Source organism: Cynocephalus volans, chromosome 3, assembly GCF_027409185.1.
Source record: "Cynocephalus volans isolate mCynVol1 chromosome 3, mCynVol1.pri, whole genome shotgun sequence".
Lineage (NCBI taxonomy): Eukaryota > Metazoa > Chordata > Mammalia > Dermoptera > Cynocephalidae > Cynocephalus > Cynocephalus volans.
In genome coordinates, this window is record NC_084462.1 from 180,184,239 (window position 1) to 180,211,477 (window position 27,239).

The 27,239-nt window shown below is 50.4% G+C and overlaps 1 long non-coding RNA gene across 5 annotated transcripts in view; it reads left to right on the forward strand.

The window, feature by feature from the left end:
• The first annotated feature begins 844 nt into the window (after positions 1–844).
• LOC134373329 (uncharacterized) overlaps positions 845–27,239 on the forward strand; it is a 31,421-nt gene continuing 5,026 nt past the window's right edge. The window contains exons 1-7 of one of the 5 annotated variants that reach the window (XR_010022963.1): positions 845–951; positions 1,168–1,924; positions 3,506–3,615; positions 7,942–8,070; positions 8,159–8,274; positions 8,413–8,516; positions 17,181–17,253. This is a non-coding gene — a long non-coding RNA (uncharacterized LOC134373329). The remainder of the gene's footprint in view (positions 952–1,167; positions 1,925–3,505; positions 3,616–7,941; positions 8,071–8,158; positions 8,275–8,412; positions 8,517–17,180; positions 17,254–27,239) is intronic. The other 4 variants (XR_010022961.1, XR_010022965.1, XR_010022962.1 and 1 more) reach the window with 4 other exon arrangements.

A 27,239-nucleotide genomic window follows, 5' to 3' on the forward strand; every position in this document is an offset into this window, starting at 1 on the left:
AGCGGCCCTGCGCGATGGGCTGGAGTGGACTGTGTGTCCCCCTCCAAGCCTGAGACCTGTTGGGCGCCCCCTGCCCATCCTACGCCAGGCTTGCGCCTGGCAGCTGCAAGTCTGGCGCGGGCGGGGGCGCCGCAGGTGGCTGTGCTATTGATCTCTGGTTGCGGGCCGTGCGCCCCCTAGCGGTCTATGACTGCAAATGGTTCCTGGCCCGCTAAACCGTCCTTGGAGTTGCGCATGCGCACACAAGGAACACTTGTGACCTGTCAATCAAGTCATCCTTACCCCCTCCCACTCCTCTTTTCCCCTCCCACTCGTCCCCTCCCACTTCTCCTCCTTCCTCCCTCCTCCCTCCTTCCTCCACACCCCTCCCACCTCCCCCTCCCTGCTCCCTCCTTCCTCCACACCCCTCCCGCCTCCACCTCCCTGTTCCCTCCCCCCCGCCCCTCCCTCCTTCCCCCGCCCCTCCCGCCTCCCCCTCCCCGCTCCCTCCTCCCCCGCTCCTCCCGCCTCCTCTCACCCCTCCCGCCTCCCCCTCCCTGCTCCCTCCTCCCCCGCCCCTTCCTCCTTCCCCCACACCCCTCCCGCCTCCCCACACACCCCTCCCACCTCCCCCTCCCTGCTCCCGCCTCCCCTGGCCCTCCCGCCTCCCCCCACACCCCTCCCGCCTCCCCCCACACCCCTCCCGCCTCCCCCCACACCCCTCCCGCCTCCCCCCACACCCCTCCTTCCCCTTTGCCACTCCCCCCTCCCTTTCCCTCTGACTGCCCCCCCCCCCCTGCTGTTCTTGTGCTGGCCCTTAGAGGTCATCAAGACGGTTTCTAATCTGGCCCCCTCCCATGCCCTAGGGTCTTTCTTCAGGGATGACATCATGGTTCACCTCCTCGTCTTCAAGGACCACCTTCTCCATGCCAAGCTGCTGCCAAGGTGCCTGCTGCTCATCTCCACCTTACGGTACCTCACCCCCTCCTTGTGGCACTTTACACACAACATGGTGGGCAGAATCCCCCAGACCTGCCACCCTCCTTGCACCATCCCCAGACCCATTCATGATTAAAAGACAATTTTAAATTTTAAATAACTAGTTTTAATTATAATTAATTAACTGAAATTGTAATTAATGTCTAGACGGGCTTTTAAGAAGGTCTTCTAACCTTTGATCGGTTGCAGAGGGCACTAGGAGCGCAGATTCCTGGACCCCACCAGCAGACAAAGCAGCCCCCCGCAGACCCCCAGGACCAAGACGACGAAGGATGAAGAGGATCAGAACTGACCCATCAGCTGTTTATCTTGGCTAAAGACTTAAACCAATGCCCTAGTGAGGGGGCATTGGTCATTAACCCCTGACCTTTGCTATGCTTGTGCCTTGACTCTATGAATACTGTCCTGTACTTCTCGGCTTGTGTTCACCTGCTAGCGAACTGGAGTGTTTCCCTCCCCAGGGGGTGTCAGTCTTTCTTGACTGGACTGATTCTGTTGCTGCCCTTATGATGCCCTGAATGGAAGGATCCTTTTGGGAAATTCTCAGGAGGGGGACCTGGGCCAAGGGCTCAACCAGCTTCTCACTGGCACTTCGAAGGCCCTGGGTGGGCTTCTGGAATGAGCATGTTTCTGAATCTCTAAAAGCATGCCCCACCTCTTTTGAAACCTCCCTGTCCTTTTCCGGGGAATGGGGACAGTAGGAGCAGCCTCCTAGGGTTGTTGTGAGAATTAAATGAGCTAAAGCAGCCTCCGGCAGGGCCGGGCATAGACAAGGCGGTCAGCAAATGTTTGTTGAAAAGGTTCGGCAGGTCCGTCCATTCCCACCCCTCTTGCTTGTTTTACTCATCTTATTTATTCTCCAACAGCACTGAAGACAGCCCCTGTCCACGGGGCTCTCCTCGCACCAGGTAGGGGCTTCACAAAAGTGACCGGCAGTCTGACCTGAGTAAGCGCACGAGTTATGCATGTGGCCATTTCCAGAGCACTTTCTATGTAATGTGACTATGTTCTTTCTGTGTAAATGTAATTAAAGCATCCTCATTTCCAGGTGAGGATGACTTTGGTGTTGATTTGTCCATGGGGTAGAACTTGTTCCCATTTGCAGTAAGGAAACTGAAGCTGGAGGAATGTAAGTCTGTTGTTACGATGCTGGCAAGAGAAGGGGTCAGAGTTGGACCCTGGGTGCCATTGTAGCTACCCATTAGCCCCTGTGGCCCCCTGGCCCAGAGCTGTGTACTAAGAGTCCTTTTATTTCAAACCAGACATTTGACAATGGGACAGTCTGTTTGAAATCCCAGTTGCCCAGGGTGGTCTTGGGGATCTGGGTGGCCCCAATGCTGGTACCATGTGCTGGCTTCACCTCTTAATGATGGTGTGACCTTAAACAAGTTGCTTAACTTCTCCAAGTTTCAGTTCCTTTCATGGTCTAAATGGGGATTAAAAAAAAAAAAACAAAAAAAACCCCAAAAAAACATACCCGCGTTTATCTACCCCACAAGGCGCTTTTGAAGCTGAAATGATGTAACTACTATGAAAGTGCTTTGTAAATTGCTGTGGAAATTGCAAGATACTTAATGCCCGAGTTTGTCTCTTATTGTTCCCGTGTTCAGCCCTGTTCTCCCTCAGTAATAACGGCACCCAGTAGGTGCTGTGTGTGTTTATGTTCAGTAAATAAATTCCAGAATAAATAAAAACAGAAGAATTAATTCAACAAACATTTTCTGGAGCACCAGCAATATGCCCAGTGCACCAGGCTAGGTATGTGCTACAAAGATAATGAAAACAGTCTCTTGGGAGCTAATTGGGGTCCTCATTTGACCAGCACTTTCTTTCGTCCCCTTTCAAGCCAACCAGTTTTGTCCGGACAAGACAAAAACAACTGAGGCCGCTTTAGAGAAGCCCGGCTTGGTGTAGACAATAGCCGCCGGGCATCTGAAAGGGGCTGATTGGATTAGGTGGCAAATGGAGGTGCAGGGATGACTCGGAAGGTGACAAATGAAGTGGGCGGAGACCTGCTTTGAGTTAATCCAGGCTATTAGGAGGGGACCTTTTGTCTTCCAGAGACTGGCAGGAGCTTTTGCCACTGGTCTTTATATCCTTAATGTTCAGGACGAATAATTTATGGTCAGTGAAAAATCCAGGCCTCAGTGAGATTCGAGTGGGCTGTAAAATTGAGGGTCCTGCTACCAGAGAGCAGTGAGAGTGAGCACTGACGTCTCCCTTTGCAGACGCAGAGCCCTTTGTGCAACTACCCATTCATTTGATCCTCACAACTCCCTGTCCTGACCCAGGACTGGCCTGCCACCTCCCAGGGACACAGAGGCTGTCAAGTGGTTCTTTAGTTTGGGCACCTGTACATTGCACCCATTGCCTCTTAAGTTTTAGAAGAAGTGCACCTGTCTCAGCACCGGCCCACCACTGCGGCAACCCTCTGAATTTCCAACTTTGTTCTTCCTGCAGCCCAGAGCCTTCCGGCTTCCTCCTGTCCTCCTTTCTAGCCTCTCAGCCTCTGTCTTTCCTTTCACAGCCAAGCCTCTTGAAATGCCTGTCTACACTGTCTTCCTCCCTCACCTCCAATTTCCTCTTCAACCCACTGCTTCCTGACTCGCTCTGCTCCGTCGAACGGCTCTCACTAAGGTAAAGACTTTTCTGTAGCTTCACCCTGGACATGTGTCTGGCTCACCGACACGTGGACACATTTCCATTCCTTCTCTCACATGGCTTTGCGGCTCCGGGTCACTTCTCTTTACACACCCTCCCGTCGGTTTCACAGAGACACCTGCTCCCACCTCCGTGTTTCTTAGCCTCCCTAGGAACTTGCATACCCAGGTCTTCCAGCTTCTGGAATCTTCCTCTTGCTGTCGTGCCATGATGCCTTAAGCACTCAGGAGTTCTCTGACCTGAGTCCTAGTCAAGCTACGTAGTGTGGAAAACTTGGGGTAGGTCAACTTTTCCAGGCCACCTTTATCTCAGTTGGAAAACAGCGTTAATAATCTTTACCTTTGCAGGTCAGGTGGGATATCCTACAGGTAAGCACCAGACTTTGTTTGGGGGACTTGAAGTAAAATCCATAGAAGTTCAAGAGAAAACACAATTGTAGTCAACACTCGATTTTCTTACACATTAAGTTCCCACGAGGACCAAAGAGAGGAGAAGGAAATGAAGGGGAAGGGGGGGACAAACGTCGGAGAGAAAGCAGAAAAGAATGAATTAAAAATGCCATTAAGGATGAAAAAGTAGGAAAGAGAGGCTTAGAAAATATTAAAATCCACCAAAATACATTTAGAGAAAAGGTTTCCTCTTGAGTTGGGCTAAAAGAAAGCAAACAGGAAGGTTTTAAATTGATTAACCCAATGACAAATCCCAGGAAGCTTTCAGATCAAATCGCCCCAGTTTGGGTTTTTAACTCCATCAAGTTTAACCTCTTTACCTCCTGCATCGTGGTAAACTCTGACCTCCCCTCCCCCCAACAACCCGCTTTGCTGGTGATTAAATCCTGAAGGTGCCCGAGAAGTATTTCAATGAATGAATGGCCAGCAGAAAAGAGCCTTCCCCCTCCCCCCAGCTGTGTTTTTCAGTTTTATTCCACTTTCCTCCTTTTCCCTTAATGAACACAGAGCTGGTCTTGGGCCTTGTCGAAGGAAGAGGCCGCAGACGTTAATGAGGTAGCTGCTGGATTCCAATACTCCTTCTCGTAAGGAGCCTTCTTTGTCTGTGAAGGAAAAACACACTGATTATCATAATGAGGTGAACTGGTGACCGCAGGGCAGGGGAGACGCGGGTTCTTAAGCCACACTTCTAATTCTGGTGCTGGAGCTGACGTTTCTTTTGCTTTCCATTTAAGTCTTTGCCTCTGTCCTAGCGCAGAGTCCATTGAGTGGGCTGAAAGTTGAAGGCAGCTTTGGGAAGCAGGGCTGCAGTTAGGGCTGCATTGTAGAAAGGTTCTTTGTTCAACCCTACACGCACATGCAGCTGGCCAGGGCATTCGTGCCCTCTCCAATAGCCGAGGACCAGGGATTACGCCAGTGGTCAGTTTCCAGCTCTAGCGCTCATCCGATGTGTGTCAGGACCCACTGAGAGCATTCAGAACTTACTCCAGATGAACAAGTGGTAGGAGAGTGCCACTTCGTAGGCATAGAGACAAGATATGGATATATATTGGTACCCCCGAGGGCCCCCCTATGAAAAAGGCATAGTTTGGGGTTCACATTTGGCTCCAGAACACTGATGAAATTGGGACTCAGAGGGTTAGTGACTTGTCAGGACTGATCAACCAAGTGCTAGAGGAAGCTTGAAACTCAGATCCAGCATCAGAACCTGCCATCTCAATGCCCGCCTCACCCACGTGCCCGACCCCACCAAAATCGTCACCCCCCCTTTTTTTTCTGATCCTTTAGCTCTGTAGAGCCCCTTAACATCTTCAGAGCAGATACGTCCCAAGTCTGAAACTTGTACTTATTTGTCCTGAGTTCTGCACATTTCTCACCCCAAGGCAGATCAGTCAAGACTAGGTCACTGCAGTTAAACTTAAGGCTCTAGCCAGACCTTCAGCTAAATGGAAAAAACTTTGGGAGAAGAGAGGTGATCGGAGCAAGAAAATGTTAATAGTTAAAACCTTAAGGGGCCTCCCTCCCTGAATGAATCTGTTTGGCTAAAGGTTCTCTGGCATCATGGGGTGGTCAAAATCAGATGCTCTTTCCAAGTTAGCAGAATGAGCTGTAGCCCTGCACCCCAATATAAAGAATGTTGAAAGATGTCCAATTGGCTGATTGGGGGCAAAAGCCTGAGGTGACCCTCCACCCCCTTTTGTGGGGATGAGAATTTCTGAATGACTGAGATGTAGTTGCCCACCCTGTCTAGTAGGATGTTGAGACTAGGGGACTGGGACAAGGGTGCAGATCTCTGAAAATGCGGGTCACACAGAAACCCATCCCTCTTCCCCATGCAGATATTGGAGCATCGAATAATAAATAGTACAGTTTCTGATGTTTCCTAATGAGAGGGCTTAAAGTAGCAAAGAAAAATCCACAGGAGCCGTCCCATCCTCAAATACATATCGGTAATTAAAATACTGGCCCCCAAACTTCTGTTAATATTCTAGCAGCCTCTGTGGACATTTGAGAACCTGGGGAGGGTGGAACCAGGGTCTTCCAGGATCTTTGGGGCTTTGTGCCTAAGGCTCTTGGAACCCTAATAGAGGTTCGCACATGACAAAACCAGCGAAGGCTAACTCCCCGCATCCAACTCCTGTTTGGATTTCTTAAACTTTTCTCAAGCCACCAGCAGAGGGGTCCAAGCTAGTTGCTCCCTTGAGTGCAGGGGTGGCCCTTTTTAGCCTGTTTCCTGGTTTCCTCATCACTTAAAAGAGTCTTCAAGGACACTTCTGGGCCTCAGAGGGACGTGGCTCTCAGCCACCTGTGCTCGGGGAAAAGAAAGCCACTGCCTTTCCAATCCAGGGGTCCCAGCTGGCTTCCTCTCCTGGCCCTTCTGGTGATCCCCAGAGCCTGCGGATCTCTTCACATCTATCAGGTCAACCTTGGAGGCACAGGAGTTGAGGGGAAGGTGCAGCTTAAACCAGATGGGAAAGAACGGGTTGGACCAGGAAGTGCCCTCCCCCCCATCTTCAAAGAGTTATGGTTTTTCTGCTTTTACTGTCCCTCCCTCTGCTGCCTCTCTTCTCTCTCTCTGTCCTTTTCTATCTCCATCTCTCCCTCGCTCAAACTCCCTTCCTCCCCAATTTCTAACCTGGCCCTCTTGGGTGCCCCAGGCCAGCCCCGCCCTTTCTCTGGGTGTCCCAGCACCAGCCTGGCACAGAGTGGAGCTCAGTGAGAGTATGTGGGATGTATGTTTGGGCAGGTGAGTGAATGAAAGGACTCGACTGCCACCCTGAGCAGCTAGGCGGGCGACGCGGGAGCTTAGGCTGAGAGGGTGGAGTGTGCATTTCGCTCTACTCAAGGGGAGAGTGGGCAGCTTCCCATCCCCAGCCCCATTTGAAAGTGGGCCTTGCTGGTTGCGTCCGTGCATTCACCCTCGCGTCCATTACTTCATCCAACAGTTGATCCTGACTGAGCTTTTCCACGGCCGTGGCATCGGGCTTGGCACCCCCCTGCTAGCGTGACCCTTGATGGCCTCTGCTTCCTGGGAGGGTGGACCGGGGGGTTGCTGTGGCCCCAGGTGTGGAGCTGTGGACTCCGGCTCCCTCCACAGAGGGCAGGCAAGAGGGTGCCAGGGGCGGCTTGGTTTGCCTCCTGTATCCAAACCCTGGAGGAGCTCTCAAACCCGCCCAACCCCAGGGCTCTGCCTCCCCTCTCGGCCTCCCCCACCCCATTGCTGTAGCTGAGTGTTTCTAGCTGTTCCGGACCCCTGGACCTGACATTCTCAGGACCGATGTGGGCACAGAGGAACAGCTGTGGTGTGTGTCCTGGGCTTTGGCCACACAGGTCTCCCTCTTGAGGTGGGGTCTGTGATTTGGACCTCTCCCTCGCCATGATTCCTTCCTCCCCCTGGGGCTAACTCAGCTCCTTTGCCCCCTAGTCGCTGCTGGGGCTGTGTCCCATGCAAAAGGCCCATGGCTGGGAACCTCCAGGGAGTGTCTGTAGGCTACACCTCTGCCTGACTGTCTACCACTCTGCTCTACCTGGCGGCTCCTTCCCGTTCTCCAGCAGCCAGGTCACCTCTCCACCTGGTGCGCTGCTCACTAGTCTCTTGCCACAGTGCCCACCTGACCCATTTCTCTGCCTGAAGTCCTGGGCTCATGACCCTCTGGGCTCACTGCCCCGCCCTCTGCCTGAGGGGTTGGTTTTCCTTGCCAAGCTCAGACCTGTGGCTGCCTGCTGCCCTTTGCCCTGCTGCCCCCTCGGTGCCATGGCACAACCCTCTGCTGGTGTCTGCATCTCCTGCCAGCTGTGTAGCCAGACTTATGTCCCATCCCACTGGCCCCAGTGACCGCTCTGCCCTGGCCAGGTCCCTTGCTGATGACTCGCTGTTGGTTTTGGGAGCCACCACCTGGGCCTGTTGCTTCTCTTCCCGCACCTTTTCCTGTCCTCGCGCATCTCACGTGAACCACCCACTCCACCCAAAAGCAAGCCGCAGGTGAGACTGTGCTCTGTGCGCTTTGGGGTGTGTGAGGGGCTTGTCCAGGGTGCTCGCCTCACCGTAATTCTCTCTGCCCCTCCCCAAGGCTGGCTGTGATCAGCTGAAGAACTGCGGATGGAAGCAGTGGAAGACCCCGATGAGGCCCACCGCCCTGGACCACCCCTCCTCCTAACACTCCTCTTGCCTCCTGCCTGGTTTGGGGTGAGTTTCTTGCTTTCTTGCAACACCATGATTTCATTAGCATCAGCTCAGGTCTCTCCTCTCTTTTCAAGAATGGGAACATTTACTCTGGGGAGGGGGCAACCTACCAAGGTAAATCTTTTTCCACCTCAACGCCAGGGGTCTGGGGGCCGGGAAGCTGCCTGGAGCGGAGACCCTTGGCACACCTGGCTGACGCGTGTGGGGGTCCACCCTGGTCGACTGCAGGCTGCAAGCCAGGGACGGTAAGTGGGAAGTGTCCAACTCTGGTCTAGACTCCTGGGGACAGCTCGGGCCAGGCACACTGTAGGTCCTCCAGAAAACTTAGCTGAACATGTTAGCAAATGGATCCCCAGTGCCCTTGCCCTCCCCAGCCCTCCAAAGCCAGCCTGCAGGCCTGTGTGGAGATGTGGATGTAGGAACACTTGTCTGCTCTGCAGCCAGGAAAACATGGCTCCCGCCAGCCATGGTAACGTCACTCCCTGTGAGAATTGAGGTTTCTCGCACATGAGGCTTTGATAATGTGCTTTAATCAAATGGTGGTTTTTGAGTGAATTCTTCTCTTGGCCTCTTTTCCTCACCCCTGAAATTGCAATGAGATGGGAATGTTTTTGTTTGTTTAAATAAAATCATAATGGTAGAGAAGAAGAGAGCGCAGGATTACGGCCACACAATTCACTCCAGGACTCATCGTGTGTTTATTTGTGGTTCACTTATTCAAGATGCATTAGTAGAGCCATCGAGGCTCAGGGTTGGGGCTATACTTGGGGTGTCTAGCCAGTCTTTGCCTTGAGGATGAGAGGGTCTAGCTGGGTGCCCTGGGAGGTCCCAGAGCAAGAGGTGTGGCCTCCCGTCAGCGGAGCACAGTGGCATGGAGGGGAGGGGCCTCCAGTTGTGCCTGGCTCAGGACTGCATGTTGAACACGCAGGCCAGGGTGAAACCTGGGAGGATGGGGGAGAGGAGGTTCACTGACAGCACCTTCCTTTCTGGGGCCCCAGTGGTCCAGGTGGGAGATGAGGAAGGTCTGCATACTGCGGTGAAGCTGATTTAATTTCCCTAGACATTATAGAGATGCGCATGGGCCCTAGCACTGTCCTTGGACCAGATGGCAACACTTTGCTCCAACCCCTCGACCCTCACAAATGGGGTCTCTGTGAGAGGGAAGTTGATGACCAGCTCAGTGCCAGGGCCGGGCCCCTGCCTCTAGTCCCCCAAATGCACAAGCCGGTATGCAGGCCCCCACCCTCCTCTTGGAGTCTCCGGTCTCTGGTGCATCTTCCGTAATGCTCTTTAATCAAAGAGAGGATTTGGAAACAGCAATTCTGCAGCCCTACTCTTCTCCCCTAAAATTAAAATGGGATGAGGATATTATTTTTAAACAAAACCCATCAGTGTGGGCAGAGGGGGCAGAGGTATCCAAAACTGGGCCTGCTGCCTTTGCTGGCTCATGTCCGCTCTCCGGAGAGCTCAGTAGGCTGGAGAGAGGGGGAGTGTGTGCCCAGGGCTCAGCCCAGGGAGGGGCACCAGGAATGCTCTGGCCTGTGACATTTACTCCATAGCTGGCATTTGCTGAGCCACCTGCAAACACAGTGACGTGAAGAGGCCTAGGAGGGGAGCTTTACACAGGGCAGCATGCTGGACTCCTGGGGGCATCGTGTCTGGAGCTTAGGAGAAGCATCCGGCTTCTAGGCCCATTTCTCAGGGTGGGCTGAGTTCAGGGGCAGAGTCAAAGTGAAGGCAAGGTCACACGGGAGAAGCCCAGGAAGCCACTCTGCCCGTTCACCCAGATGGTCCCCGACTTTACCAACCCCCGCTCCCCTCAGGAGTTTGGATAGGATTGTCTTTGGACCGAGTTCTGTTTCAGGTACTCATGGATGTTAAGTCTCAGGCAAACACATATTTTGGGTTTTGCATGTCATTAGGTAAAAAAATAGATAAAAATATATCGAGTTCTCTATTAAGGACATTGAACCATAGCATAATCAGCCCCACAGGTGATAATCTCAGGAATTGCAGAAAGGCCATTATTAAGTATTGAAAGAAATGATCATTTTCAGGAAAATTCTTTTTTGATTCATTGGCCAATTCCTGAGTAGTAATGGGTGGAAACGAGGCCCAGACCGGACAGGCCATGAGGCACAGAGGACCCTGTCATCCCGGTGGCTGGATGGAGCTCTCTGGCCATTTGTCATCATGCTAAGCAGTTCCCCAGGGGCTTCCCTTAGCTGACTGTTTCTGGGTGGGCACAGACGTCACGGAAGAGATGGTGGTCTTGTCTGAAGGTGGCTCATCTCCCACCTGCCCCCTCTGGGTAGATGGGAAAGGGAACCGAGAGTGTATGGAGCTTAGGGCTGGCTGCTTAGCTCAGTTGGTTAGGGTTCGATCCCTGTACCAGCCAGCTGCCAAAAAGAAAAAGAAAACAGAGTGTAACTCAGACTCTGTGCTCATGGAAAGACAAAAAGTGGCCCCTCTCCCACCCCCACAGTCTCCCACCTGCACGTTGCTCGTTGCAGCTTTCAGGCCCTGACCTCATGCCTCCTGAGATGTGATTCAAACCCCAAATGTATTTCCAAGTACATTTCTCCAAATAATGTCAAAACCTGGCAAGACTTAAGGGCAACAGGATGCATGTGTTTCTTATTCATTCATTTACATGAAGTAACTTAAATGTGTTTTTTATGAGCACATCTGACTTCTAGAAAGAATGTTAAAAAAAAAAAAAATCTACCCGTCTTTAATGAGCTTGCTAATGAATTTTTCCTTGAAAAGAGGAAGGGAGCTTTACACAAAAGGGGGTGTGGAAGGAGACAATTTCAGGTCCCAAAGGGTTAAAGGGCAGTGAACAACGTAGACCTTGTCAGCTGCACTGCAAAAGCTCTGGGGCGCTGGGAGCATTTTCTTTTTAGGAGACTGGAATTTAATGAGTTGTGAATCAGTCCCAAGAACTGGGCCCTCCTCCCCTCTGCTGCTTCAAGCCCCATTCCCTCTCCCGAAGGAGGAATAAGGAAGGCTGGCCTGGTCTCCCATCCCTGGTCTGAGCAGATGGAAAATTCTGGAAAAGAGTTGTACTTTTGCAAATGAGGTCATCTGAAGTGTGGAGATCCCAGGTTGACAGAGAAGGACAAGTATGGGTGGGAGAGGCCCTCATGGTTCTCGGTTCAAGTGGGGTAGTCCCAAGCCTTGGCTGCCTGCAAGTGCCTTTGAGAAGCTGGGTTCTTTGGGGGCGTCTGAGGGAAAAGGTGCCTCCCTGGTGTGGGGCGGGTCATCGTTTCAGAGCCAGGAAAGGTGCAGGTAGAGGGAGCCTTGGGGGTCTGCCCCAACGACGTCCCCTCCCAGGCACCCTTTGGGAGCTGCAACGGGACAGCACAACAGGAGAGGGGTCCTGAGTTTGGTTGGATCCAGCAGATATGCAGAGACCACTAGGCAGGCAAGCTTCTGGTGCCCGAGAGGCCCATCTTTGAGGTGCCCATAGATCCTGGAGTCTTTAGTGTCTTCTGGGTTTTAGTGAGGTTCTGAGTTCAGGGCCCCAATCCTCACTTTGAAAAACTGGGAACTCTAACCGGGCTTCTCAGAGCTGAATGAAATGAGGTCTCCAGACATATCTATGTGTCTTCTCAGCTCCCTCGACCCCCCCAGTCACAGACGGGGGGCCAGTGTGCAGAGCAGGTGCTGGGGAACGGAGGCCGGTGCAGGCCCCCCAGCTCGAGGGGGATGTGGGTGAGAGAGGAATTAATTAAGGGAGAGGATGGTGGTAGAGGGTGTAGTCATGACTTTGTTAATTGCTCTCCAGTTTCTTTGGGCTTAAGAAAAAACCCAGATGGAGAGTTCTTAACTCCTCTACCCCGGGAGCGAGGGAGGCTGCCCACCACCTTTGCCTGGCTTCTCTGTGCGCAGTGAATAGGGTCTTTGGCAGGGGCTTAAGGAGGAGACTCTTAGCCTGGGAGCTCCCAGGGCCGCTTCAGATGGAAACAAAGACGCAGGCAGAAAGGAATGTGGGGGAGCCCCCCATGGAGAACAGCCACCTGGGGATAATTGGGAGGGCCGAGTGCAGATGAGTTTTCCCAGGTTCCCTGAATACGCTCTTTCAATGGAAGGTGCCTTTTCTTCAGATGAAAAGAAGAAAACCTCAATTACCTTCCCTGAAATGGAGTGTGTGTGTGTTCCCTCCCGGGGGCTGCCGTGGGGCCCCTCGCCCTTGTGTGTGTGTCGGGAGCTCCGAGGCACAGACGCGGAGCTGCACAATGGCGCGCCCAGCCCGCCACCCGTTCGCGCGACCCCGGAGGTGCTCGCTCTTGGGTCCGAGGGCTTGAGTTTTAAATGTTTCTTAGGAAAGAAGAATCAGAGTGTCTGTGCCTGTAAACAAGAATTTGATCAATCTAGGCCTGATGCCCGAAACAGAGCCAAAGAGACAGAATGGGGCTGAGCAGACGGAATGTCAGGACAGAAAGTTAGGGAAGGAGGGAGCTTGGAGCAAGAGGCTGGGGCTGACCATGCGGCTGTGCCCGTCCTCAGGTCGCAGCTGGGCCACCCCTTCCTCCTGCCTGGCCCTCTCTCTGGGCTGTCATGTGGCTGGACATAGAGTCATCCCTGCCACATTAAGAAATTGGGGGCAGGGGGCTCAGAAGTCCAGGGGTCTGGTTTTTGTGACCAGAGAGGCCTGCGGGTTGGTGGGTGGGCAGCCCCTGGTGAGCAGACCCTTTGAGTTGGAGGGAAGCTATTTGCACCAAGCACTGCCCCAAATTGCCCTGAGGCCCTGGGCCGCATGGAGGAACCAGGGGCAAAGTCCCCTGTCTCTGTCTTGGCCTGTATTTTACTATGTCGCTGCTGGCTTCTGGGCCTCAGTTTCCCCAGTTGTAAAATGAGGCAGTAGCCTGTCAGTTCTAGACATTTTCCGTCAGAAGAAGCCCAGAATGTCAGAGCAGGAAATGCAAGACCCCTTCACCAGAGGAAGGGACTGGGGTCCCCAAGTGCCTAGCTTGGGTACCCACTTCCTCCTGCTGGGCATACTCCCTGCTGCTTGGGACCTGTCAGATGGCAGAGGAGAGATTTCTAGATGGGCCCTGAAAGCAGACTTCCAAGAGCTGGGTCCAGCCAGTGCTCAGCCCAGACTACGGGTGTGACCTCAGCCCCTGCCTCTAGCCCTCTGGTCCTCAATTTTCCCATCTGCAAAACGGGGGAGGGCAGGCCTATGGTCATCTGAGGGCTCTGGGAACTCTGCCGGCCTCTGGGTTCCCTGGGGCATCCTGGGTGGCCATCTGCAGTTTGTTTACTTGCTTGTTTGCTGGGCCTTTAGAGTTGCAGGGACCTTGGAGATCATTGTTTTACTGACTCTCTGCTTTAGAGATAAGGACACTAGCAATCTAAGAGGGTCAGTGCCTTGCCCAAAGCCGCACAGTGAGTTGGTGGCAGGCTCTGATGGGAAGTCCAATGTCAGTGGCCAGCTCCTGCTTGACCAGCACAGTCAGTGGGGTCACAGGCTTAAGCCAGTTCCTCATCATTGGTGTGGTGTGAACACAGAGCTTGTAGGTCAGAGCTCATGCCTGCAGGCAGCTCCAAGGGGCGGCCCTGTGTGCTGTGGAGTAGGGATGGCATTTTATGGGGCGTTATTCCAAACAGGTGGGCCACTGGCCAGGCCTGGAAAACCTTTTTGGGCTGCATGGTGACTCTTGTGTAATGGGACTGGGTCCAGGGCTTCAGTCCCAGGGTGTGTGGCTCACCCTGGGCCTGTTGGTCACGAGACCCTCGGCAACACCTCCGTTAGCACCCTGGCCCGCTCAGCTGAGAATTTCCTGAAAAAGCCATCAGGATGGCAACTTCTGGAAAAGTGATCAGTAACCTGTCTGCACTGGCTGCCCGTCTCAGACCCAGCTTGAAAAACATCTCCAGCTACTGCTCTGTGCTTCAGTGTGTGGTAATAAATAGCTCACGAAACCTTCAGTCAGGCCTGCCCCTGGTTATTACCATGGTGGGCTGGGGCTTTTGTTTTGTGACCTTGGTTGCTACAATACCTGTGAGCTGAAATGAGGAATCAAAAAATTGCCAGCTTCAATTAGACTGGCAGACTGCCTTTCCCAAGCCTGCCTCCGCCGCTCTATCCATTAACGGTAAACACGCGCCAAATAGGCCCTAATTCTCTCTAATTGCCCACTCCTAAAGCAAAGAGTTGAAATTCCAGGAAGAGGCATATGTAAACATCCTCTGTAACCTGACCAACTAAAATTAGAGGGCTGATGGGGGCCGGCAAGGGAGAGGGGACATGATTTCAAAAGATGTCCCAATTACCTCTCCCATTTTCATAAATGGGCCCGTAATGTCCAGGGCTCCGGCTTCACAAAGGTACAGGAAATTAGCTCTGCAAAGAGCTTGCATTTGTCAGGGAAGTTGTAAGAGAGTGGTATTTACTCAATAGGTAGGAAATATGAGATCAGAGGCAAGCCTGATTATTGTGTAACTACAGGCTCTATTTCTTGAATTCAACATTTTAATAAAAATAATCCTTTTATGTCTTTCTCTGTTCAGAACATCCGTAAGTTATTGTACCAAAGACACGACAGATCAGTTAGGTCCCATTTGTCTCCAGAAAAGACTAAGTTTTTTTAAATCTCAAGATGCAGAGCTAGAATTTTCTAATCCTGTTAAGCCGAGGAGGATGTTTTTGGCATGTCCACCAACGCTTTCTGCATGGGGCATGGGCTTAGTGCACGCACTTAGGAGGTCTTCGATCAAATATGCTTTTGGCAATTGTTCCTTCGGACTCTATGAGGATGACTCGTGTTTTCCTTTGGTTCCAGACAGTGACTCATCTCTGCAGCTTTTCTGACATTTGTTAAGATTCTAGCCCAGCACCACGTTATTAATACATCACGGCAAACCTAGAGCTGGTACACGCAGCTTTTCAACCAAGGCATGACTTTGTCGGGGCTGTGTCTTAGCAGAGCAGCCTGGGGTCTGCATGCAGAGTTAATTAAGGACAGTCAGGAGCACCGAGGGTTCATGGGGTCCCTGGATCAGAAGAAGGAAAAAACCCAGATGCTCTGTGCTGCTTCTGATTTCCCCGCTCCTATTAAAAACAGAAAACAGAACAAAACATAGACAACAAACCAAAGTACCCTGCTCTTACTCCTCTGGGAAATGGCAGTGGCTTTGGTCTTGCTGTGTGTTCTTGGTCTGAAGTCCCGTTGTCATCTTAGGACCATGGTGATGATGAGAGGCCACCCCAGCCATGCACAGGCTGGCGGGGAGGGCTGGAAACTGTCCTGTGCCTGAGGGGTGGTCCTGGAGCTTCTAGGTAGCCTAGGTCTGCTCCTTAGTCTCCCACACTGATCACTGCTTCATTAACACTTACTAGCAAGATCTCTCATTTCTTATCAAATCAACCAATTATGGGAAAACAGTGTTTGGGAAGCACAAGGCCAGGGAAGGAGTTTTTAGGAGGATTTGGAAGCAAGAGATGTTCCCCCTGCCCCCATGCCCTGGCTGGGTCTTGGATGCCCCGGCTGGGTCTTGGATGCCCCAGCGAGAGACCTGCCTAGGGATGGAGAAGCGAAGGCAGCAGCAGGCAGATGGCCTAAGCCAGGGCAAGGGGGAGTTGGAGAGCTTCCTCCTGCCTTGGGGGTCCCTGGAGGGCTGGGGTGCAGGCACCTGTGCTGTTGTGGCTCTGCAGTCTGCGATCTGTCCCAGTGCCCCTGCCCAACCCTATGTCCCTCTCTCACTGCCATTTTGTCTCCCTGGAGGGCTTCAGGGGCTCCCCACGGGGGTCTTCTCCTGGCCTCCTGCCTCCACCCATGCCTCACTGGGAAGATAATTCCCAGAGAGAGTGTTTTCAAACAGACTGGGACTATTTCATTCTCCTGCCCTGACCAATCCCTGGGTCCCCCACCCCTCACAGTGCTGTTCAGACCTCCCCCATTGCAGACCACCTCTCTACCCCACCTGCTTGCCTGTCCTAGACTCTATGAACATATCTTTAAAATCAGCTCATTTAAAAAATGTATTTTTTTAGTAATAGACTTTTTCTGAACAGTTTTCATTTTATAGAAAAGTACAGAGAAGACCCGTATCCAGCCCCACCCCCAGCTTCCCTTCTCATTAACGTCTTGCATTCCGAGGGCACCTTTGCTACAATTGGGAAGCTGATATTGTTGCGAGATTAGTAACTACAGTACATAGAGCACACTGTGAGTCGTTCATTCTGTGGTTTTTGACAGGTATAATGTCATGTGTCCACCCTTGCTGAACTTGGTTTTTTTAAACTTAAAATTTAAGGCACATGCTTGAGGGACATCAAAGACTTGATGTGCCTGGTCATGGTGTTTCATGGTTTCTATTAACATTTTTATGTAATTGTTAAAGTGAAGATGTCTTTTCAGGCATCCCTGAAATTGTCTTGTGTCCCATGAAGTATGTGCCACGGTTTGAGGAAACACCCACCGAAAACCCCATAGCCCTTAGCAGAGCCCACAGCCCTGGTCCTCCTGGCCACAACCCTCCAGGGTCAGCCACCAGCTTGCCCAATAGGCACCTTGTTGGACCATGGGCCCCTCCCAGGGCAAAGGCTGAAGCCCTGTGTTCAAGGAGGGATGCCTTTCAGGTCATCCACACTTTAGGTGTCACCTGTGCAGTGGCCCTAAACCTGTGGGTTCCACAAAGCAGCACTTAACCCCAGGGGCAGCACCCGCCCAAGGCTCTTGGCTCAGGACCCATGTCCCATGTCCCTTCACCTGTCCCATCTGTTCTATAGAGAGCAGGGTGACTGAGTGTGTAAGTGAACTGAACAAGAAATGCTTGGTTTCACCCATCCCACTTGCTGGAGGTCGGGGAGCACCTGCTTCACCCTCAGCCACTGTCGTCTTCCTTCTCGCCGGCCTGGGCGAGGCTCTGTTTAGTGACACAGTGCTTTCTTCTTGCAGCTGAAGCCTCACTCAGAATTCTACATGGGACAGGACCTTGGACATGGGACCCTAGCATCCCCAGCTCTAAATCGTAAGTTGCCAGAGTATGAAGAACGCATTTGTGGCCTTGCTGTGCAGGTTGGGGGCTGCCACCCAGAGCACACTGCCCAGTGAGCCTGGTGGGAGGGACGGGCAGGCACTGGCTGGTGGTCTGCTCATGGGGAGGTGGGTGCCCAGTGAGCCAAGCCGAGTGCTGACCTGGAGGCTTGTGTTCTAAGACAGGGGCCCCAGCCTCGTTGTGTTGTCTCTGTGGCAAAAGAATTCTATAGACGGCTTCGAGTGTCGGACCCCCAAAGAATTTCTTCTTTTTCAAAACTCGTCTAAATGAATGGCCCTTTCATTACTGAGACTCCCTTTGGCTCTTGTGCCGCAGGGCAGACTAGGATGGAACTGCCCTGTGAGCTGGGGGCCCTTCAAAGGGCCAAGTAGAAAATGCGGGCCAAGGGACCAGCCTCTCAAATGGGCTTCGAGCTCCAATGACCTTCGCTCACCCCCTCAAAATGTCTGGAAAACATAATGGGCAGATTTTCTGTCTTCAAAGTTTCCGGCTAAACCTCTTCAAATTCTGTATTGTTTGGGACTGAGACACTCAGCGATGGTAATGGCCGGTTCCTTTTGTATTGGCCTTGAAAGGCCAAAATATTTTTATATTGCTACAGACAAAGCCACCTTTTAAAAAATGAGCTCCATGTCCGTCATTTCCCACTGGGGGGGCTCTGTACCGTGTATGTGTCTCTATGTATTCTGGAGTCTTGAAACAGGTTTCTCATGGGGATGGCCATTCACAGGGGTCCAGAGAGGCAGGGTGGGAAGTGCCTGCCCTGTGGAGGGGTCCTGGGGAATGTGAGCCCTAACCTCAGATCTACCTCAGGGTGTGTAGGGCGGGAGCCCCGGATGGATCTGATAGTAAACTAATTGACTGTGTCTTTGCTCTACGTCTGCCATTGTATGTGTTTCTGGACTGTGGGTTTGTATATCTTGGTGGTTAACTCATCGGGAGGAAGCAGACAGGTCTAAGATATCGTGAATGTTCTGGTGTTCTTGCTGGGAGGTTGCTTCACTGGTATCTATTATATTATGTAATCAATAATTGGATGAGTGAATGAATGAAGGAAGGAGGAATGAACAAACAACTAAATAGGTAAAGAAGTAAACGAGCCAGGGCGAAAGTGTACACTGAGCAAGGCTGTGGCTCATCCACTTTGATGCATGAGTAATCAGTATATTAATCAACAAAATATTGTATCAATAAGTACATAGAGCAACACACAAACCAATGTCAGGTCATCATGGACGAAGGGATATGTATAATTCAAATATATGCTCCTGACATTTGTCAGTAAAAGAATAAAAGCCAAATGAAAGAGTCAGTGAGAAGTGGAAATGTGCACACCAATGATGACGATGGGTTTTGAGGCCCATTGAAGTGACAAGATCCAAGACAGGGGAGCAAATGATCACAAGGGAGAAGGAAAAAGGAAAGAGGCAGGCGAACAATTAAAAGGAAGAAAGACAAAACAATTGGAGGATGAGTATGTAAGGAGAACCATGTCAGGTTGTTAGAAGCCAAGCAAAGGATTAATCCGAGTTGATCCTAATTAATATGTGCTCCTGGCATAGAAAAATAAACAAACAGTGGAGAAAGAGTTAAAAGGTCAGTGAAAAAAGACGTAGGACCCAGTAAGCCAAAGATGAGAGTGTGCTTCTTAACCCAAAGTTATCTAAGTCTGGGCACCTGAAGTCTCCACATAAATAAATAAATGCCTAAATAAAAGAAAGCCAAAAAAAAAAAAAAAAAAAAAAAAACAGTAACAGATGTTTGGTGGAATAAATGAATGAAGGTGAAGAATGGAAGTCTGTGGACCCAGGTGCCGTGGGAGAGGGGCCTTGAGGGTTTTGAGTCATCCAGTCTTGGGAACTGAGGTCTGTTAGATGAAAGGACACGAGAAAGAGAGAATAAAATAAAGTATCAATAAAAACCAAGAAACAAGGAAAAAAAGGTAACATGTTAAGTACAGAATTACATTAATGGTAAAAAAAAAAGCAGTGCTGGGGTAATGGTTAAAGAGCATCATGAATTAAAAGTTATGGGTAGTCTATGTCTAAAACCACACTTCTATCGATAAGATAATAAATATGTACATGAGCAAGTCAATCGGTATCTAAAGAAACCAGCCCTGCAGGCACTCCTGATGAGGGTGTTGGGGGTGTAATTAGTCCCCTCTGGGTACCCCAGCTCCTCGAGCATGAAAGAAGGCAAGGAACAGAGAGGAGATATGGCAAGTTGTAACAGGAGAGAAAGAAATGGCAAAATGGCAAAAACTGCCAAACAGTTAAATGGGTAGATCCACGAGAGGCTTAGGTTCGGACTCATAATAACGGTTCAAAATCTGAGCACCCAATTCCACTAATAGAGCAACAAATACCTGATAGAAAGAAAGAAAGCAGGAAGGGAGGTATGAATGAATGAATGGATGAGACAGGGAGTTGCAGGGGCCAAAGGCGGGTGTTTACGGGAGGCTTTCTGGTCTATCAGTCCATGGCAACCGAGCTCCAAAGAATGAAAAAATGCAAGAAAGCGGGAGAGAGTGAAAGAGAAATCGTGAAAAATGGGGGAAAAAAAATGTAAACATTAGATAAAAAAAGAAGAAAGGCAGTGTATTAACAAATAGATAAATACAGACGTAAGAGAGAGCCATGCTGGGAACAGGAATGGACGGGTGTGTGAACCAAGCACACTGGTTAATTCACACTTGTGTTTCTGAGATGGACAAATACCCACTCAACCAAGAGATGGTTCAAAGCAAAAATATACAAGGGGCGACTTCAATGGGGCCATTAACTGCAGATTGTGATGTATCCAATTAGGCGCACCTGCCCTCTAGAAGTGTAAAGTAAGTGTTTAAATAGAAAGACTGAATGGATGTGTGAACGCATGAGTGAGTGAATGAGAAAAAGATTTGCATTGACCGATGAGGAGGTTGTCGCAGAGAGGGTGAGGGTCATCCCTCTGTGTGCTGATCTCCACAAGAATGAGACTGCAAGAGAGAAAAGGACAAAGAGTGATACAAACAATCAGGCGGGGAAAATAAAAACGGAAAAAAACGGCAAAAGTGAAACAGATAATAAGTTAGCGGGAACAATTAAATCTATGAAAGGGAGCTGGTTCACACAAGTTGTTCACATGAATTCAGATCTGCGGCCTTGAAGTTTATAAATAATAATAAAAAATACCACCAGTAAAAGAATGAATGAGGGAATGAGGGGATGCCTTCCATAAGAATGTAAGAAAATGAGTTGGAAAAATTGAAAGAATGGGAGAAAGGAAGATGTAGGAAAAGAAATTAAAATAGACATATGGAAGAAAAGGCACTTCCTGGATAAGTACTTAAATACAATGAATATACTTTGTCCATTAAACATAATAAATAGTAAAAGTTGAGGTTCATCAATAAAAGAGCGAATTCCTAAAAGAAAGCGTAAGTGGAGGAGGGATTGCGGATGAATGGGTGAATGAGGAACACTGATTTTAATGAATTCACTTTAGCACTTAAGGCTCATAGACATAAAAGAATGCAAAGAAGAGAAAGCAAGAAAAGAGGGAATATAGAACATCACGATAAGATGGACATAAGCAATAAAAACATACTGAATGAATAAATAAATACATTAAGTATGTGAGAGAGAGGTCCATGCAAGGACAAAGAATGAGGGAAGGCAGCAAGAATTATGACTAACTCAAAATTGAGCTCCTGAGATAGTGAAATAAATCCCAAACCTAATCAGCAGTTCAGGGAATTAATGAACAAAAGAGCAGCCCCTCATGGACCGGTGTGGAGAAGGCTCCGGGAACCACAGATTACGGTTAATCCAATTCTGTGCACCTGAGGTCCACAAATAAAAGGATAAATATTGAAATAAAAGGGTGACGGAAAGAATGAATGGGCACATGGGCAACTGAACTAGAAATGGAAATGCCTGGAACAGGCAGAGAAGTGTTGCCCAGGGCACCCAAGGTCCCTAAGAGAGAAAAAAGATGCAAGAAAGAAGGTGTCATTGTCAAAAAAAAAAAAAAAAAAAAAAAGAGATAAGGAAAAGCAAAATGAAACTCAATGAAAAGGAAAGGAAAAATAAAAAACCTGTAAAAGGTAACCCATACATGGGTGTATCTGTAAGGGAAAGATCTGTTAGGATTAGTAATGAGGTTGTCATTAATCCTAAAGATTGATGAGATAATCCAGACCCCGTTTTCCTAGGGGGAGGAAAAATGGAGAGACTAAAAAAAGAAGCAAAAGAGAAAAAAGGAAATGCAGTGAACAACCAAGCGAAGTGATAAATGCATGGCTGAGAGAGGTTGTCTGAACAGGGGTTATAATTGGTTCACATACATACTCCTTAAAGAGATAAATACATTACACCTTTCAAAGAATAAATAAAAAATAGAGGAACATACCTGGCCCCCAAAACACGGCTGCATGCATCTTCCAACAATAAAATAAAATGCACGCAATTGAGGTCCATAAATAAAAGAATAAATGCTTAACTGTAAAAGGTGACTAGATGCAGGGAAGAGAGGTTGCAAAATGCAAATAAATACATGCTCCAGCAATGTTTGTTTTGCACGTGGGATCTTGACTGATACAATTATGTTCACAGGAGACTAATAAGTGACAAAATTACCCAGAATAAGAAAGAAAGGAAAGACAGATGAGTGAGTGAATGAATGAAAGGAGAGAGAGAAACGGTGCCTCCCGAACCAGGGCTGAGGCTGTTGTACGCGGGTCCTGATTCATCTGATTTTGTGCACCTGAGTTTCTAAGAATGAGACTGTGAGGAAGAGTAAAAGGAGAAAGGTGAAATTTGGGAAGAAAGAAAGAAGACAGGAATAAGGAATAAAAACAGCACACGAAGAAATAAATAGGACTTGTGAAGGGAGGGCTTCATGAACCAAGGGTTCCGATTAATCTAGAACTGCACTACTGAAGTACGTACTCAAAGGAATCAAATCTAAATGAATGAATGACTGACTGAAGAAAGGATGGTAAGAAGGTAGGAATAAAAGAAGAAAGGACAAAAGGAAAGACAGAAGGGAGGAAGGAACCTTCTTGCCAGTTTTGTGTTCTAGCCAGCTGAATGAAGCGATTACCAGGAAGGGAGGGCCGTTGGCATGTGCTTGTCATGGGCAGTTTACCTGGCAGGGAGGAGCTGGCTCGGGAAGACCCTGACCTTGGAGTGCCATTGCCACATCCTAGCTATGTGGGCCATTTCACGTCATCTCTCTCGTCCTCAGTTTCCCCTTCTGTAAACTTGGAATGGCATCAGCTCCCTGCTTGGGTTGATGATGGGGGTAAATGCTCATCTCTGTTGGCAGTGCCCTATGCATAGCCCTGTATTGGCGGGAAGGGCCCAGGTCCTGGGCCCCGTAGAAGGTTGCGTGAACAAGTGGTGTGAAGCCCGGTGGGCATCTTGCCCCTCCCTGGGCATGGGTCACCTGCGGGGTCCCTGTGAGGGAGGCTTTTCCCGCCAGGGGGCAGCAGAGGGTTAGGGAGCAGGAGGCCCTGGGTGGAGCATGGGCCACGCCCACTGCCTGCCATCCTGGGTGGCGCCTCGTCACATCCAGGTGCTGGTGCAGGGGAAAGGCGAAAAAGTGGCCAGAAGTGCATGAGAAATGTGACCCAGGAACCCAGGGACCCAGGAGCCCTGGGCAAATCACCAGGAGCCTTGTTCTCTCAACTCCCTGAAGTGTGCCCTGGTGTCCTCCAACCTGATCTTCCATGGGGCAGGGTGCCCACCCTTCTCAACTCAGGGCTCCTGGGCAAGTGCACCTCAGCCCCCAGGGTTGCACAAGTGGTCCTGGGATCCTGGCCCCCTTGACGTGGCATCCCCAGAGCCCGTTTCAAGGCCTCTCTGTCTTCTCAACTGTTCATGATGTGTTCTGTATTTTGACAGAAAGTGCGTTGCACTGTGTTGAGGTGTCTTCTCCGGGGGCTGTGTGGGGAGACCTGGAGAGTTGTTTGCTCCTGATGTTCCTCCCTGAGGGACTCCCACTTCGGTCGAGTCCCCTCTCTCTGTAATGAACAGGATCTGTGCAGCTGTGTGTCATGTGCCTGTGTGTGTCATGTGCAGTTGTGTGTCAGGTGCCTGTGTGTGTCTGTAAAAACAGTCCTCCTTGACAGCTCAGTCCCTATTTGAGACATTTAAAAAACTGGATTCTTAACAAATGCCCAGAGCAGGAGGAGCACAGCTTGGCTTGACCCAGGATATGTGGCAGGGAGCATGTGGAGACCAGGAGGGTCGGGTGTGGGGGGTTAATGCTCAGAGTGACTTTTAGGCATTGGGTGGGAGCAGGGAGTGGCAGCACAGGTGCAGGTGGGGCTATTGCTCTAGTGCAGATGCTGAAGGGCTGAGCTGAGGGCCACAGAGTGGGGGGCATGGGACTCAAAGCTACAGGGTCTGTAGACAGCAGGGAGGGAGGAAGACCAGGGATGATTCTCTTGCTTCTAGCACAGGTCCTGAATGGATGGCGACAGCATTTAGGATATGAATGGCATGAAATTCACAAGTCAGGAGCACTCTTCTGTGCCACCTCTTTTGGAATCTGGGAGCTTTGGGCTCTGCCTCAGCTGGCCTGGGGCCTGGGGGTGCACTTACTATCCCTAGGGGCACCTGCTAACACAGGGTCTCTGAGGATTCTCCCTGATGAGCCCAAAGGTTGCTGCTGGGTGAGGGTGGGGCAGAGGGGCTCAGGGCAGAGTGCCACCAGGAGAGTCTTTTGGAAGAACCCATGTGCGGTTGTTTGAAAAGTCAGACAAGACCCAGAAGACATGAAGAATGGGGTGCAGAGGGGAGAAAGAGGGGGCATGGCAATGCTCCAAGAGGAGAGAGGAAACAAGCAAGCATCCAGGAGAGCCTTCTCCCAACATCAGGGGCTGTCGGGGGGCTGCCCCGAGGGGTCGCAGTGGGTCAAACCCGGCCAATGGGAGAAGCTCCAGAGAGACCCACTAATGGCCTGGAGGGCTGGTGGGTTTGGGTTGATGAATTCTCTATGCTGAGACCAGGAGGGGCAGATCAGGGCTCTTAGGGGCTTTGGCTCTGGGAATTCAAAGGGTTCTAGGATTCTGCGATTTAGGACAGGTCTCCTGATGGCATGGAAGCCAGGGCTAGAACCTTCTGCCATGCTCCCCACCTGCTGCTTTTCATAACCCACGAGGTCTGAGCTGGGATCGCAGCACTCCTGCCTGATCAGGGCCTGTCTTAAGTGTGGGTTTCTTTCTTTCTTTTTTTGAACTTTTAAAAATGAGGACAGATTTTTCTCTCTTGACTTTGATGTTTGCCTACACCTCACACGCAAATCCTTTTCCTGGTGACACTGGGAGCTGTAACTCTCCTTGGCCTCCCCCTGCGACCCCCCATCTCCTTCCTCAGGAAGTCTGGCCTCAGGGCCACCCTTCCCGAGGATGGAGTGGAGGATGGGCCTCTGGGACAGATGGGCCAAGGTCCCCCTTGTGTTCCTAATGCAAATGGCGTGGACAGCACATGGCCTACACAGAGCAGGAGGAAATGGCTCCGCACCTCAGCACGACATGTCCCATCTTTTGTTCTGCCTTCAAATTTGTCTTATGGGTACACTTCTTTTTTAAAATGGGCATCTATTTTTTTTTTCTTATTAGCATCCATTTTTGTTCAACCTAATTGCCGTTATTCACCACTATGCTTTTTTTGCATCCGGCCCTTTTCATTTAATATTCTGTCATTACCATTTTTCTTTGTTCCACAGTCTTCCTAACCCCACCGGCTGCATCCTATTGAGTGGCCATGGTGTCATTTGCAAAACCATTTTGCTATTGTTATGCATAAATTATCTTTTTTCAATATTATAAATTATGCCACAACTAATGGCTTAGCTCACCTACGTTTTCTTTTTATTCTTATGAATTACTTTCTTACATGCTGACATTATCACTGCCTCATTAGGTGTCAGTTTCTCCTGCTAGACTGTGAGCCCCATAAGGGCAAGGAGCTTGTTGAGTTGACCTTTGCACCTGCAATGCCCAACATGTTGTAGATGCTAAATAAATGTTTGTTAGATGAGCAGCTGGAAGGATGGATGGAGCTGTGAGTGGGTGACTGAGTGTTGGATGACGGATGAGAGAATGGAAGGATGGATGGATAAATGGATTGGCGAATGGATGAATGAATTTTTTATGGTTGGGCTTCTTGAAAGAAAGGCCAGGGATTTTTGTATGGATATTGATTAATGTCAGGAGGCTTAGAGCATTTTACAATGTCCAGCAATGTATGAGTATTTTATTAGGCTATCGCTCATTTAATCGCTGTTGAAAAGTGCTTCTGTCGCATTTTAACTTGCATTGCTTTGATTACTAATGAAGATTGAACATTTTCATCTATGTCTGTTTACAAATTGCATTTTACTTTCTGTGAACTGTTTGTCCAAGTCCACCGGGTCATGGCTTTCTGAAAAGAATGGTCAAGGGTGTCCTGGGGGCGTAGTGAGCCCCTTTGTCACCGGAGGCATTCAGGGAACCAGGCAGGCAGCCCCTCAGAGAGGGCAGCCTGAAGGAGATGTAGTAGTGGTGTGGGGCTGGACTAGCTGGGCTTTCATGTCTGTTTGACTTTAGGGTTTGCTCGTCCCTGGGAAATGGGTGCATTGGCAGGTAGGGGACATTTGAGGTTGTATCCCCTGGGTGTGCTCGTGCACTTATGGTCTATAAACTAACCTCACCCTGTGTTCATCTGTGGGACAGGAATAGCTCTTTGATTCCCCCGAGGTCCAGACACCCACGCCCAGCACCCTGTCCAGTTAGTTGGTGGCTTCTCATTAGCCCAGTCACCACCCTATTGTACCTCAAGAAAGCCAGGCCCTCTTCCTACCTCTTCGGGGAATTGGGTTCCCAGGGCCCTGCGATGTGTCAGATGTCCCTGTGTTCTGGCCTGCACATAGTGCCTTGATGGTGGTCTTTGAGGTTTAGTTGACAAATGGGACATTTTGGATCAGGACTCATGGAGACTGTCCTTCAATTTTTCTTCAACTGGGGCAATTAAATCCCATGATCTTAGGAGCAGAATGGATCTCATGTCCTTCCCCTCATGTCCTACCCCACAGCTAGCCAGGACTCAACAGTCAGTCACAGCCATCTGGGGAGGGCACATTACCCAGGGGGGCTCGCCCCTGCCTTCCAGAACACCCTCCTCTCTGGGTGGAGGGCTTCTTCCCCTGACCCTTTACTATAGCACCAAGTGCTGCTTGCCTGTGTCGAATTCCTCACCCCCATGTCTATCTCGGCATTGGAGCCTGGGAGGCCAGTCATGATTCTGAACATGAATTGAATCCATCCATCCGTCCATACTCTCAGCCTACATTTCTCGACCTGGTGCTTTTGGCCTTTCCATTTCCTGAGAGCAAACCTATCTGTTTTGGGCGGGCTGTAGAGTGCCATGGGCTATGGTCATGAAGGGAATACCCTTATCTGTCGCTTCCTCCTCTGGGGTCACCGCTCGGAGCACGTCCCAGCTGGATGTCATCTGCCACTGTCACTCCCACGGCTTCTGCCCCTGGTGCTTTCCTATGCATCACCCCATGACTGTGACCCAGGGTCAGGGTCCCAGAGCGGCCTGGGGCCGAGCCCTCCCACTTATGAGTGGAGATGTCTCCCAAGGCCCCGCCCTGCCTGGCGCTTGGTCCCTACCGCAAGCTTTGCCTTCAGCCTCGCCGTATCCTCCAGCAGATGGCTGTGGTTGTCACCCATCTGTCCATCCCTCCACTCCCTCCGTTCCTTCACTCACAGTCAACACACATCTAAAAAATTAGCTAGTGCTATACTGGAGCCAGCTCGCAAGGACTCATCCTGACATCGCCTTTTGAAAGGAAAGGTGGACGTGTTTGCAGAGGGGCTGAGTTTCTTTGTTGGTAATAAGATGAGATCTTCGATTTGTCTCAGACTTCTAGATCTGAGCCCTACTGCAAGTTTGATTACCCTCTCCAACTTTGTTCCTTGT